Source organism: Papaver somniferum, chromosome 7, assembly GCF_003573695.1.
Source record: "Papaver somniferum cultivar HN1 chromosome 7, ASM357369v1, whole genome shotgun sequence".
In the NCBI taxonomy this organism is placed as follows: Eukaryota; Viridiplantae; Streptophyta; class Magnoliopsida; order Ranunculales; family Papaveraceae; genus Papaver; species Papaver somniferum.
Window position 1 is genome coordinate 246,648,665 of NC_039364.1, and position 13,502 is coordinate 246,662,166.

General features: G+C 36.0%; 1 pseudogene; it reads right to left on the reverse strand.

The window, feature by feature from the left end:
* Nucleotides 1-11,593: 11,593 nt before the first annotated feature.
* LOC113296309 lies at nucleotides 11,594-13,021 on the reverse strand (annotated as a pseudogene).
* Between the last annotated feature and the right edge of the window lie 481 nt (nucleotides 13,022-13,502).

The following is a 13,502-nucleotide window of genomic DNA, read 5'->3' on the forward strand; positions in this document are numbered from 1 at the left end:
ATGATTGTGTTTGTCAAAGAAAACAGTAAGAAGGAGTGTCTCATGTTAGACAGAAATAAATATTATAATACCAATTAGTTGAATGACGGAAGGCTTATTTTATCTTAAATTTTTGCGCAAAATGCTGCTACAAGTTTGTGCTATATCATCAACCTTTAGTTCCTGTAATTGTATCTAAAGGCCTCTTGGTTTGATTCCTCCTACAGGCCTCTTGCTAAATTTTGTTTACTTAATACTTGAAACCATTCACCTGAGTTTTATTTATGGTCTTATCATAAGAGTCTTATGGGTTGTCAGTGCCAGTGCAGTTGAAAACACAACCAAAGCAAGAATTGCCAAAACAATGAAGCATGATAAATAACATGCTTCTTATTTTTCAACTGCCTATGCAGCATGATAAATAACATGCTTTATTGATCGTCTCTTTTCATAATCTGTTAACATCATATTGTAAGAACATGTTGCATGTAGTAGGTGTTATGACTTATGCTAGGCAACAACATGTCCCATCAGGGAAATGTTTCACATTAATTCTCACACTTAGCCTATGCTTTCTATTCATATCACTTGTTCTTTGCCTTATAAAATCTATTTGTATTGGGAACCTTTTCTCTAGATGCAGTATTCTTCTACAGTAGAAGTTATACTTTGTTCTCAGGCTTAGTAACTGTTGCAGTAGCATTACTGGTTGCAGTATTCTTTACTGGTTGCAGAAGTGACTAGTGAGGAAGCATGGTTGAGATTACAGAATTGATGTCAACGAGGCCTCCTATTTCCTCTCAAGATTCATATCAATCTGTGCAACAAAGGGTCAGTGTTGTTATATCTCCGCCACCTCCACCTCCACCATCTTCTCAACCTGAGGTCAGGGAAAGTATGAAGCGGAACAGAACATCTTAGGTGTGGGAGCATTTCCAAAAGAGTGTTGATGAAGCTGGTATTAAATGGGGGAAATGTAACTACTGTGAAGGTGGTAAATATAGGGCTGGTGGTAAGAAGTATGTCACATCAAATTTGAACTGGCATTTGACCAAGTGTCAGAAGTATATGGAGTCACTAGAAGCTGCGCAGTTGGACTCTCTCGGTCAGCCTAGCAATCTGGGAGATCAGCAGCAAACAGTTGGGGTTACGTTCTGTCAAGATGGATGTAGGAGAGCCTTGATAAAGTTCATTATCACAGATGAACAGTCTTTCCGAATGGTTGAAGGAGAAGGATTTATAGCATTTTGTAGATATCTTGAGCCGAGGTTCAAACTTGCATCGCGGATGACCGTCTATCGTGATATCTGTGGACTGTTTTTGAGTGAAAAAGCCAATTTGGTGAACTATTTCAAGTCGAACAAGGTTAGAGTTTGTCTCACAACCGATACATGGACATCCATTCAGAACTACAACTACGTGGTGGTTACTGCCCACTTCATCGATGACCACTGGAAGTTACACAAAAGAATAATATGTTTCTGTCAAATTACTAGTCATGGAGGTGAGCATATTGGAAGAGCAGTGGAGAAATGTTTGATAGAGTGGGGTCTTGAGAGAGTGTTCACCATCACGCTCGATAATGCATCTGCAAATAAAAAAGCAATTGAATATGTCCAAGAGAAAGTTGTAAGTTGGGGATCGTCAATTGTAGGAGGTAAACATTTACATGTAAGGTGTGCTGCCCACGTATTAGCTTTAGTTGTTAAGGATGGGTTGAAGAAATATCATACTTCAGTGAGCAGAATCAGGCCGGTGGTTAAATACGTCACGACCTCTCCTGCTAGAATGAAGAAATTCTTAGATGCCTTATTTCTTTAAAGAATGGAATACAAAAAAGGTATTAGTGTTAGACATGAAAACAAGATGGAACTCCATTTACTTGATGTTGGATGCAGTAGAAAAATACGAAAAGTCTTTATAAGGCTAGGACGATCTGATAAATCATTTCGTGAGAGGTTTATCTTCGATATTCCCGATGAATCAGTAATGGGTGTTAATGTTGATGATACTGACAGTACTGATTTTCTTGATGAAATGGAATCCAGTTCTTCTGATTCTGATGCTGATGAAGTTCCCTTATCTGGTTGAAGAAAAGCCAAGAAGAAAAAGCCTCGCGTGCATGCTCCTGAAAAGTATGACTGGGCTAATGCTCGAGTCCTAGTTCAGTTTCTACAGGTATTTTAAATTTCATTCTCTTTAATTATCAGCATGATTATATCCATTTGATCAAATATCCCTAAACTTGATATTGCCTAACACATTTCACCACTGACTAGTTTTAGTAATCCTAAAACATTATTACTTTAGTAATCCCTAAACATTATTACTTTAATTATATTCCTTATTTTAATTATCAACATGAGTTCTTCGATTACTCTTTTCATACATGTAATGCTGTAGTACATATTGTCAATACGACAGTTTCAAATCCAGGATTCAATAGAGTTAAGGTTTCTTCCGTTGAAAGTGTTTTACTAAATCCTATTGTCTTATTTATTTATTTTGGATCAGAAAAGGATCTTTATAAAAGATTTCATTTTGATCGGTCATGACCCTGTCAACATCCTACTGAAACATCCAGAAGGTCATGACCCTGTCAATTTTTCTGCATTTCCACGCTTCAAAGTTCTGTAACTTTACATTTTTCTTCTCAACTTCTCAAAGTTTTGTGGCTAACCATTTCCACTTTTGGGTACTACATAAGATTGATTATGAATGGATTTCAAATCCAGGTTACCTTTAAGTGTCCAGATTGATTCATGTTTAGCACTCGTTAAGCACGTTTGGCAAAATGAAGCCAAAGATCAAAATTTTGCATTTTCTCCATTTTCAATTTATGTCGCTCTTGGTTTATTAACTTCTGGATAAAAATGTGCACCCTTAAAACAGTTGCTGGCATTCCTCAAGTGTGATAGCCTTGATCATCTTACTTCAGTTAGTTCTCAACTGATTGCTTCTTTAGATCAAGCCCGTATTGGTACCATAATATTTAGCCATCTGTAAACATTTTTATATTTCTTAGTTCATAATATTTAGCCATCTGTAAACATTTTTGAAGCCACTGTTGAGGTGTCTAGATGTTTTGGTCTTTTCTTACGAGTTAATATGATCTGTATATGAAGTTTCTATAACAATTAAAACTGTTTCTACAGGTATTTTTTTGAAGCCACTGTTGAGTTTTCTGGTTCTACGTATGTCACTTCGCATACATTTTTGGGGGAAATTTGTGATGTACGTGGAGAGTTAAAAGAATGGCAAAATGCTCATCATGATCCTCACTTAAGCCATATGGGTGATAAGATGTTACTTAAATAAAACAAGTATTGGGGTGAGCATAAGAACATGAATCATTTATTGTTTATTGCTGTGCTTCTTGACCCAAGAGAAAAAGAACGTGGACTGCAAGTAATACTTGAAGACCTGATTGTGCATGATATTCCTTGGATGAAACAAAGATTGGTAAACAATTGGTTAGATGAAGTGAAAAAGGATTTTAATGAATTATTCACATCTTATAAGGCAGAATATATAGGTGTAGGAAGTGTGTTAGCCTCGTCGGAGTCCGTAGGTGATACTGGTGGTAGTCCTAGTCAAGAGAGTTGTAGTTCTAGTTCTACGTCACATAGAAAGAGAAGACATAAGGCCCATAGAGAAGAACGTAAAACCCAGTTATCTATAACGGAGGATGTTGACAAATCAGAGGTGGAAAGATACTTATCGGAACAGATTTACTCACCAACAAAAAACAACAAAAATGGTTCGAAGTTTGATATACTCACTTGGTGGAAAAGCAATGCTGCAAGATTTGATATTCTATCACTTATAGCAAGAGATATACTTGTTATTCCCGTCTCTTCAGTTGCAAGTGAATCTTCTTTCAGTACTGGAAAGCGAATACTTGGTCATTTCCGAAGTTCTTTAAAAAACCCGAACTGTGGAAGCATTGATTCTCCTACAAAACTGGTTAAGGACACCGATTGATATGGATCCATCTACATTTGGAGCTGAAGAGAAGGAGGATGACGTCTTAGAGTCAGGTATACAACTTTCCTACATTTGGGTTTCCTTACTCTTTTGTTTGCTTTTCTTAATCTGTCTTCACTATGTTTGCGAAACGACTTAGTTGGCATTTTCTTTATCTGTCTGTATCCATTTGTGCTTCTTTATGGGAAGTACTGGTGGAAGTTTGAATGTTGTTTAGAACTTTCCATTTCTAGTCAAGGAACTTGCATGTTAAACGGTTGTAGCTACTTAGCAAACTGAAAGCACGAATGTTGTTTAGAACTCTATCCATTCTTAGCCAAAGAACTTGTTAAATGGTTGTAGCTACTCAGCAAGCTGAAGAATCTTTAAATGAGAGTAATTTGTGGATGTTGGTATTATTACTTGATGTTGGTATTCTGACTGAATTATGTTGTGATATTACTTGATATTGTGACTGAACCAAAAGTCTGAACTTTTTGTGATATTGTATTCCATAGTAGGATGTTGTGATATCTCTCTTCTAACAGATACAGAACTTGTTGTGATATTACTTGATGTTGGTATTATGACTGAACTTTGAATCAAATCATTCACTATTATGACTGAATCTAACAAGAGATAACTTGTATGCATATTTATTTGGTGATCTTAGTACTTATTCCATAATCGTAGATGATGATTGAAGAAGAAGGTCAATATGAAGAGCTTTTGGTGATGATACTGTTATATGAAGAACAAGGTCACGTGAAGAACATGGAATTGGGTTGGGATTCATCGTCTATTTCAAAAAGAATACAACTCTTTTCTTTAGAATACTTTTGTTTGTACATTTTTTATGGTTATGCTTTTGTTTCTAAATTCATCGTTGGTCTATTAGCAGTACCATGGACCATCATTGCTGTGTTTCGCATGTCCATTGTTAGACATGTTTATACTTGTGGTTGAGGCTCTGTTGAGATGGCAGGAGCAGGCTTGAGCTGCTGCAATGGTAATGTTGGTGCTTGAAGTGGTTTCTGCCATTGGTTACAGGTAAGGAATTATGGAAGCATCTTAGATGGATCTGAAATGGGCACTGTAAAGAAGCAGCGGAAGATGGTGGTTACAAAAGGAGCTGAAATTTTGTATTGCAGGTGATATAGACGGTTATACCCGCCACCCTACCCTACCCGACCCGCCAGAGAATGGGTTGGGTAGGATCTTACCCGTTTAATGGCGGGTAGGGTGGCGGGTAAAAATTTTCTTACCCGCCAGTAAACGGGTAGGGTGGCGGGTATATGCCATATCCTACCCACCCTACCCGTTGTGCAGCCCTACTAGGGTTCGATTTATTTATTTTTCCTGTTTTAAAGAGTGATTAAAAGATCGCAAACATAGACAAAAATCCGGGTTCATAAATTTTCTAGAACACGTTTAGGTAGCTTGAATATTCTATATTTAGATTATTATTTTTTTCTTTTGCTAACTCTGTTATCTGTTATCTTTGTTTTTTGTAATTGGATCTGTGATTAAAATAAGCTGGCATAAATTGTTTTTATCTTTGTTTTTTAATGCTGACATTATGTCTAACTCCTATTAGTGATTTTCTTATTCTCATGGATACAATATCTATTTCAGGGGCAACCAAGTTACTGAAAGATTTAAACAGTGTGGTAATTTCTTGTGGTGACAAGGAAAGAAATACACATTTGTTTGAAAAATAGCTGGCACTGCAAAGTTAGGTGGCTTGATTGTAGAAGATCCACGGGATTATATAACATGTAATGTATGTGTTTACAAGATTATTCGTGAGAGCAATTACTACTCATTGTGTGGCATCACAAAAATCACGGTGCGTACGAGAGGCTCTAAAGAGGTTGAACATAGTGTTAATATATTTAACCTTATTCGTACATGTAGGCACGAGGTTCACTTGAAGGTAAGAGATAAGAATTCGTGCACAATTTTACTATTGTAAGAACAACTACAAAATTTATTGTAATGTAACTTTCTAGAACATCTTCAAAAGGTATGGTAAATTAATTGTGCTTATTACTATGTAAATAGCATCGTATAGAAAACCAGACAAACGTATAGAAAATCAGACAAACTAATGCTAAACTGGTAACGTTTTTCTTTACATGAACCAGAAGAGGCGTTGACGGCGCATTAGAATATTTATTTCATTTTAGTTCATACGGTTTAGGACTTCCGGCTTATATTCAGTTCTTACTTGATACTTATTTCCAGTACAATAGAATATTTAACCATTGGTTTTGGACTTCCAGATGGTTATTTTACTTAACCATTGATGGCGACTATATGGTAAAGCAGATTCTGAAAAATAATTGAAGTAACAAACTATTGTGGTCATATTAAAGAGTATATATAATATAATGCTCAGGAAAAAGAAAAATAAAACCAAAAAAAAACAAATTATGGTCATATTATCAGCTAGCTACATCCCCTACTCTAATTCAAAAAACTGATCCCGAGTTTTCTTCTCCGGTTTACATTGGTTTTTACACCTTAGCTTTTTATCTCCTACACCAAATCTCAAGGCCTATGCCTGACAATCAATTTGGGAAACAAGGAAAGTTGTAGACTGATGAAGATCGAAAAACTTTGTGACTGATAGTAATCAATTTTAAATAAAAATTGTACACTTAATGGATTTCATCTGATTTATTAAATTATCATTTTTTTGGTTTAAGCAGTAATTTTTATTACAAATTTTTATCCAGACGAATGTTTTTTTTCGGACAAAGAGGGTGGAAGAATACTAATTCGAAGTTCATTTTCATTGTTGTCTCCCTTGGAATTTATATTTGTTTTGACCCTTTTTCTTTTTCTTGCACACTAACTAAGGTATTAGCTTATTGATATTTTAAACAATATCTTTATTTTCTTAATGAAGTTAAACAGACCCGTGCATCGCACGGCTGACAAACTAGTTGTACTAATTTAAAATCCCCCACCTTCCAGTTGTATCTACATATTGAAAAACTATTGCAGGATATTTATGCATACAACTAGCCTGGCGTATAATGCCAAGAAAGGAATTACTCCTATAAGACTTTCAGATTGCTAAGACAAGAACTTAGATACATCAAGCCAATCAAAAAAAAAAAAAAAAAAAGAAATTCAACTGCAGCAACACTCAGAATCCCCTGTTTCATCGATCTCAGGTTGATCACCACCCGTGTCAGGATAGGCAGGGCCCATGGCAGGATTGGCACCACCCAACTGGTACATCATAGTTATGTCAGGATAAGCAGCATCCATGTTGGGACCGGCACCGCCCAACTGGTACATCATACTTGTGTCAGGATGAGCAGCACCTGTGACCGGACCGGCACCACCCAATTGGTACATGTGAAAAATACTAGAACCCCCTACTATATGGGTTCAATATATAGAAGCCCCATTAAATGGATCATTCACTGTCAACTCCATACTTTAGGAAAATGATTTTGGTAGGCCCAAAATATCAATTTTTCTTCAGATCTGACCCATAATTAATTATTACAGATTTTGATAATGACAATATTACCCTTTAGTATATATACAAGAGAAATATCATAAGATATTTTCATTTCTTTATTCCATTTCTCTCTCTTCTTCGTTCGCTCTCTCTCAAGCTCTTCATTTCTGATTTTTTTTCTCTCTCTCCAGTTCTTTCAGAAACACATTTTAGGGTTCTAAATTGATTTTGAGCAGAGACAATCGATTGATGTAATCGATTAATTTCGTGATTTCCAGTTTGATTAAATTTAGGTTTGAATCGATTAATTTCGATAAAAACGCCGTTGTTGTTGTAACCTCTTTGTTCTTGGTTTGTTCTCTGAAATTGGAAAGATCCAAGAGTTTGAACAAGTGTTGTAATCGATGAAGACGATAGAGATCATAAATCCACCACCAAAAGAAGGAGGATCATCAATTGCAGTTGAAAACATAAATCCAAGAAACAGATTTCAATAACTGATCTGCAGCTTCAACACGAATTCATCAACAAGCTAAGTATACAGGTAAGTATCCTTCTCTTTGTGATGATGCTTCAATTGAGAATTTTTAGTTGATTTAAGTCAGAATTTTTTTCTTCAGAAAAGTATATTAGGGTTTTAGAAACCTAAATCTTTAGATGCTTCTCAATTTACTTATATGAATCGAAATCAGAGCTTAGATTTACAATTATCCGCTTACTTTGGTTGTTTTAATGTAAACTTTTTGAAAAAATTTGAAAAAATTCTCGGATCTGTTCTTCGTTAAATTCGTTGTATGTATTTATATCTAGTTTCAATCTATCTGTTGATGTTGATGAGAATGGTTTTGATTATTCATCTACGGGTGAAGCTTGGATAGGTCGTAATTCAATTTGAATCTGTTTGGAGTTGATGTGTACATGCAAGTTAGGGTTCGATTTGGTCTTTATTGATTTTGAAATCAAGAAAAGAAGATGGTGTTGTTACTGATGTTACTAGAGTTGTAATGGAATTTGGAGATACATTGAAGAACAAATAAAAGATGGATGGAATGACACTAAGGTTTTGATCTTGGATTTGGTGTTGAGTAGAATCCTTGAAGAATTGTTACAGTTGGTGGATGCAAAGAAGAGAAGATTGATTTCCTGAGGTTTGTGCTTGTACTTGATGTGTTTCGCTTCCATTTATAACTTGTTCAAGTTTGTATTGTTGGAACTGAATGTAATTGTTGCCAAATGTAGGTGGCGAAGATTGTTGCAGACTGTATGCATAATTATCTGCTCTTTGAGCACTTGTTGCAAGTTCATATTATTCCAACAGAGAAACTTCATCCTAAACTGTAAGCAATTCTTCCGATTTATTTGGTATTGGCTGTAAAACAAGATGTTGTGCTGGGTATGAAGCTTTTACCTTGTGCATTAAGAGTCATGACCTATGAGGTCTGGATCCTTATTTTGTTTTGAGATATTCGTTCTTGATACTATTATTTGCGCGCATAACAGATATTATAGGAATCTGTCCATCTTCGTTTTCAGCATACCCAGTTTCGAATGCTGGCTGTTTGTAAGACACTTGGATTAGACCTTTAATATGCTAACATATGAGAACTACTTTTGTTTGTCATTTACTTGGAATTTTTTCCTCTGTATTGAGATTGAGAAATAAGGACAACTGGTTATACTTAGATGAAGTGTTTACAACATTGAGAGCTCAACCCATGACCTGGGTCCTGTGTCGTTAGACATCTTAATACTACCAATGCATGTGAAACTATCTTATTGGTGAAAATGAGAGAAGAAGCTTGGAATTCGGTTGTTGTTGTTGTTGTTGTCTTGCAATGTTGAAATGTGTTATTGTATTGTCACACACAACTTTGTTTGCCTGTCTTTATGACCATCGCCCATGCCATATCTGGTTACCCCATAAGTGTTATTCCCAAGCAAGAGTCTTAGTATGACTTTCAGCATTATCATGATCTGTCGATTCTTATATTAGCAAGGCCCTTCTTTGGGTTGAACCAATAATGTTCTTGAGTTACTGGAAAGCCTGCTAATCTTGTGGTATTCTTTTATAGATGGTATGGTGTAATCCAGAATACAAGCCGTTGAACTGGACTCAAATTGAACGCAACCACCATAACAAGGTATTGTAATTTTGAACTACACATTGTTGACAGCAAGTACTAGTATCCAACGAAGCTTAACACCACCAAAGCAGACTTCACACTGTATTTTCATGTCACTCTTAACGCTTTATCATAATTTGTGTACAGGAAAGAACATTGGAAGAACATAGAAAATTGGTGGAGGGAATCATGAAGCGAGACAAGAAACGACGACTGAAGATAGAGGCTGCTGGTATTGGTTACGAATGCCCAAAAATTGTAAGAATCACTTTATTCGCTTTGCTAGTTTTTTTCTTTCTCATTTTGCTTTTCATTGGGATTAATAGATCAATAGGTTACTTCACTGATCTAGTACTCTATTTTCCTATTGCATTTTAAAACGCTCCATAAAAAAGGGTCATCACTCGAACATTCAAATTCAAAGTACTGGATTTTGTAGGTGGGCTATAACCATCTTGATAGCACTTTTTTTTTTCCTTTACTGTTAACAAAAAGGTCATGTTATTAAGATTGGACTCTAGCTGTGGTTGCTTGGTTCACATTTTTTTTTTATATTTGGGATGTGCACCTTACAGTTACAGATACGCATTGCACATGGATTCTTGACAATAGTATTAGCAACCATTAGATCCTAAACTCATTTTTAACCATCTAGAGTTGCGTGATATTCTTTTAGTATTTCCTATTGTGGATTATTATGAAGAGAAACATTTTGTTCTCAGTAACTAATAATGTAAATGATTGCATTTTGGACTGCGGGTGACAAATTATGATAAGATTTGAGGCCCTTTTTCATTTTGGGGTTTGCTAGTGTTATTCATTTAGAGATGGATTTGCTGATTTTATGTTGACATATCTAAGTCAGATGCATGTGTAACTCCTAGTTACATAATTCAGATGCATGTGTATCTGCAAGTTACACATGTTAATTAGATGTGTAACTTTTACTTACACATGTTAATTAGATGTGTAACTTTTACTTACACATACTGATTTTGGGTACACATATCAATATGTATGTGTAACTCCTAGTTACACTAGTCATATGCATGTGTAACTGCTAGCTACACTAGCCAGATGAATGTGTATCTCCTAGTTACACATGTTATATGCATGTGTAACTCTCAGTTACACAATTCAGATGCATGTGTAACCGCTAGCTACACTAGTCAGATGCTTGTGAAACTGAAATATACATTGTTTTATGTACTGTTCATTTTAATCGTATAAATACTGATTGCTTGTTATATTTCAGGTTTTAGATAACTTCATAAAAGCTAATTGCTTAAACGTGGTAATGGTCTCGCTAGAACTGGAGTTGACGCTGAATACACAAGTCAGATGCATGTGTAACTCTCAGTTACACTAGATAGACACATATGTAACTCTCAATTACACTAAACAGATGCGTGTGTAACTTCTAGTTACACATGCTAAGAAATTATTGTAAATGAATATTAAAGTAATAACTTTTTTTTTTGTGTTTTTTTTTTGATGTCTATTTATTTGCATATATATACAAGTGTAACTTTGCATTACACATATCATAAGGATGTGTAACTTCTGGTTACACATGTCATATGCATGTGTAACTTCTGTTTACACCTTCGCACTGTATTTTAATAATTTCGGGCCTAGATTTAATAATTTTGGGCCTAGATTTAAATTTTATTTAATTATGGGCTTGACAATATGCATAAGGGTATCAAGGTCTTTTAAAAATTCGGGGCCTAGATTTAAACTTTTTTTAATTAAGGGCCTCATATTATGGGTTATCCATGGGTTGGGCCTGAGCCTAATTTCCCCTTGGTACATTGTGGTAAAATCAGGTCCGCAAATGTTTTGCAATGTATTCCACATGTTTTGGATATCCTCTAAGTCCGCTAATTTATCCAACCATTCTATAGAGTTGTTGAATGCATCCATGATGTCCATCTTTTTCATTCAGTGTTGCCCTACCTCCATTATTGATCTTGTTCCTGATCTCGTACGCGTAATTCTCAAATGAGTTCCTTGCCTCCACCTTCTTCTGAACTTTTTGATCTTATAACTTGTACTGCTCAGCCTTTTGAATCAACCCATCAATGTCATCCTGCGATAACCTTCTTATGTCATCTGAAACTCTGATACTATCTTTATTCCCTGTCTGCATGTCCTCAACAGTAACATAGAATATACCATTCGCATCCACCTCATAGCACACCGAAAACGGATTAGCTATATCAGAATTTTCTGCACAAAATCTTGTTAACTCAAACTCACCCAACAAGTTCACCTAGCAATAGCCAAACACTTCTGAACAACTACCATACACTGTTGGAACAAATCCATGTTCAACTGTTCAAACTGAGCACGGCTTATGGATGCATGAAAGTCGACTCCTTCATACAAGCTATAAACTTCTATGGCTGCCCGAGTAGTGTATGTGAGGATCCTCTTGGCGCTGTTCTCAACCTGCTAAGAGCCATTGGGCTTCCACTGATGTCCTTTCTGTGTTGCGTCTTGAACTTCCAAACAAAATGCTCTAACATCCTGTCATCAAAGTCTTTCCCTCCCAGATGGGTATCTCCGTACATAGCCTTGACTTCATAAGTATTATTGTTAATATTGAGTAGCGAAGCATCGCAAGTTCCACCGCCAAGATCAAAGATAAGAACATTCCTGGCAGCAGCCCCAAAAGCCTTCTTCTCAAAACCGTATGCTATTCCAGCCGCTGTTGGTTCATTGATGATCCCGCAGTACATTGAGGCCAGCAATTTTCCCAGCATCTAAAGTAGCTTGACGCTGAGAATCATTGAAGTAAGCAGGAACTGTAATAACAGTATCCTTAACACTTGAACCAAGATAAGCTTCGGCAGTTTCTCGCATCTTAAGGAGAACCATGGCTGAAATTTCCTCACTGGTAAACTGTATTTCCTTTCCCTTGTAATTGACTTGAATCATGAGTTTATTCTTTTGGCCAGCAATTACTTTAAATGGCCACATCTTGATATCTCTCTGAACGAGGCTATCGCTTATTTTCCTCCCAATCAAACGTTTCACATCTACAAAACACAAAAAAAAAAAAAAATATTTAGAAAAAGTAATAATAACTCTTTTTTCAGAAATGGAGGGAGTATGAAACCACTAATGTGTAAAAAACTAACAGGGCCATGAATTGTAGACATTCAACTGATATAAGGGTGCCAGAAAGCTTACTGAAAACGGTGTTGGTAGGATTCCTAGCAATTTTATTTCTAGCAGCATCACCAATCATACATATCGATTCGGTAAAAACAACATAAGAAGGAGTAATACGATTTCCTTGATCATTAGTGATAATCTCAACACGATCAACGAGAACATAGGAAGGAGTAATACAAAATGCCAAATGTGTTATAGACCGGGGAACAGTAAATGACCTCATTCGTGTCGCTAGAAAACCATAAACATTTACTGTTCCCCGGTATACAACATATAACACATTTGGCATTTTGTAGATGACAATGATACTCAGTCGTCGGAGCCTAATATGGGTCAACGAGAACAGACAACGGAGACGGCAGAGGGGGTTAATATTGACAAAAATGGGCCACCCGCTGCTCACAAGTGTCGCTAGAAAACCATAAACACTACTCGCGATAAAAATTAATTCACGTACTTTGTTTTTATGATCATCGTTCACAGGGATCTTTAATGGTACAAGTGGGGATATTATGTATCATTAAGAATCTAGCACTTAGACCAAATGCCAGGGAAAGGAGGGTCAAATGTATATTAATGATCGAAATTTCAGTTGTGTTAATTTCTTTAAAAACGATTATCCGTTTAGGGTGTATTTACGATTTACTAGTGTTGTATCATTTCAGGGGTGGTAATTGTTAAATACATAGTCCCACTTCATGTAATCACACTTCAACACAATTTCTGCCTGGACAGATGAATGTCTAAATGCAAAAAGTTTATCATTTGTT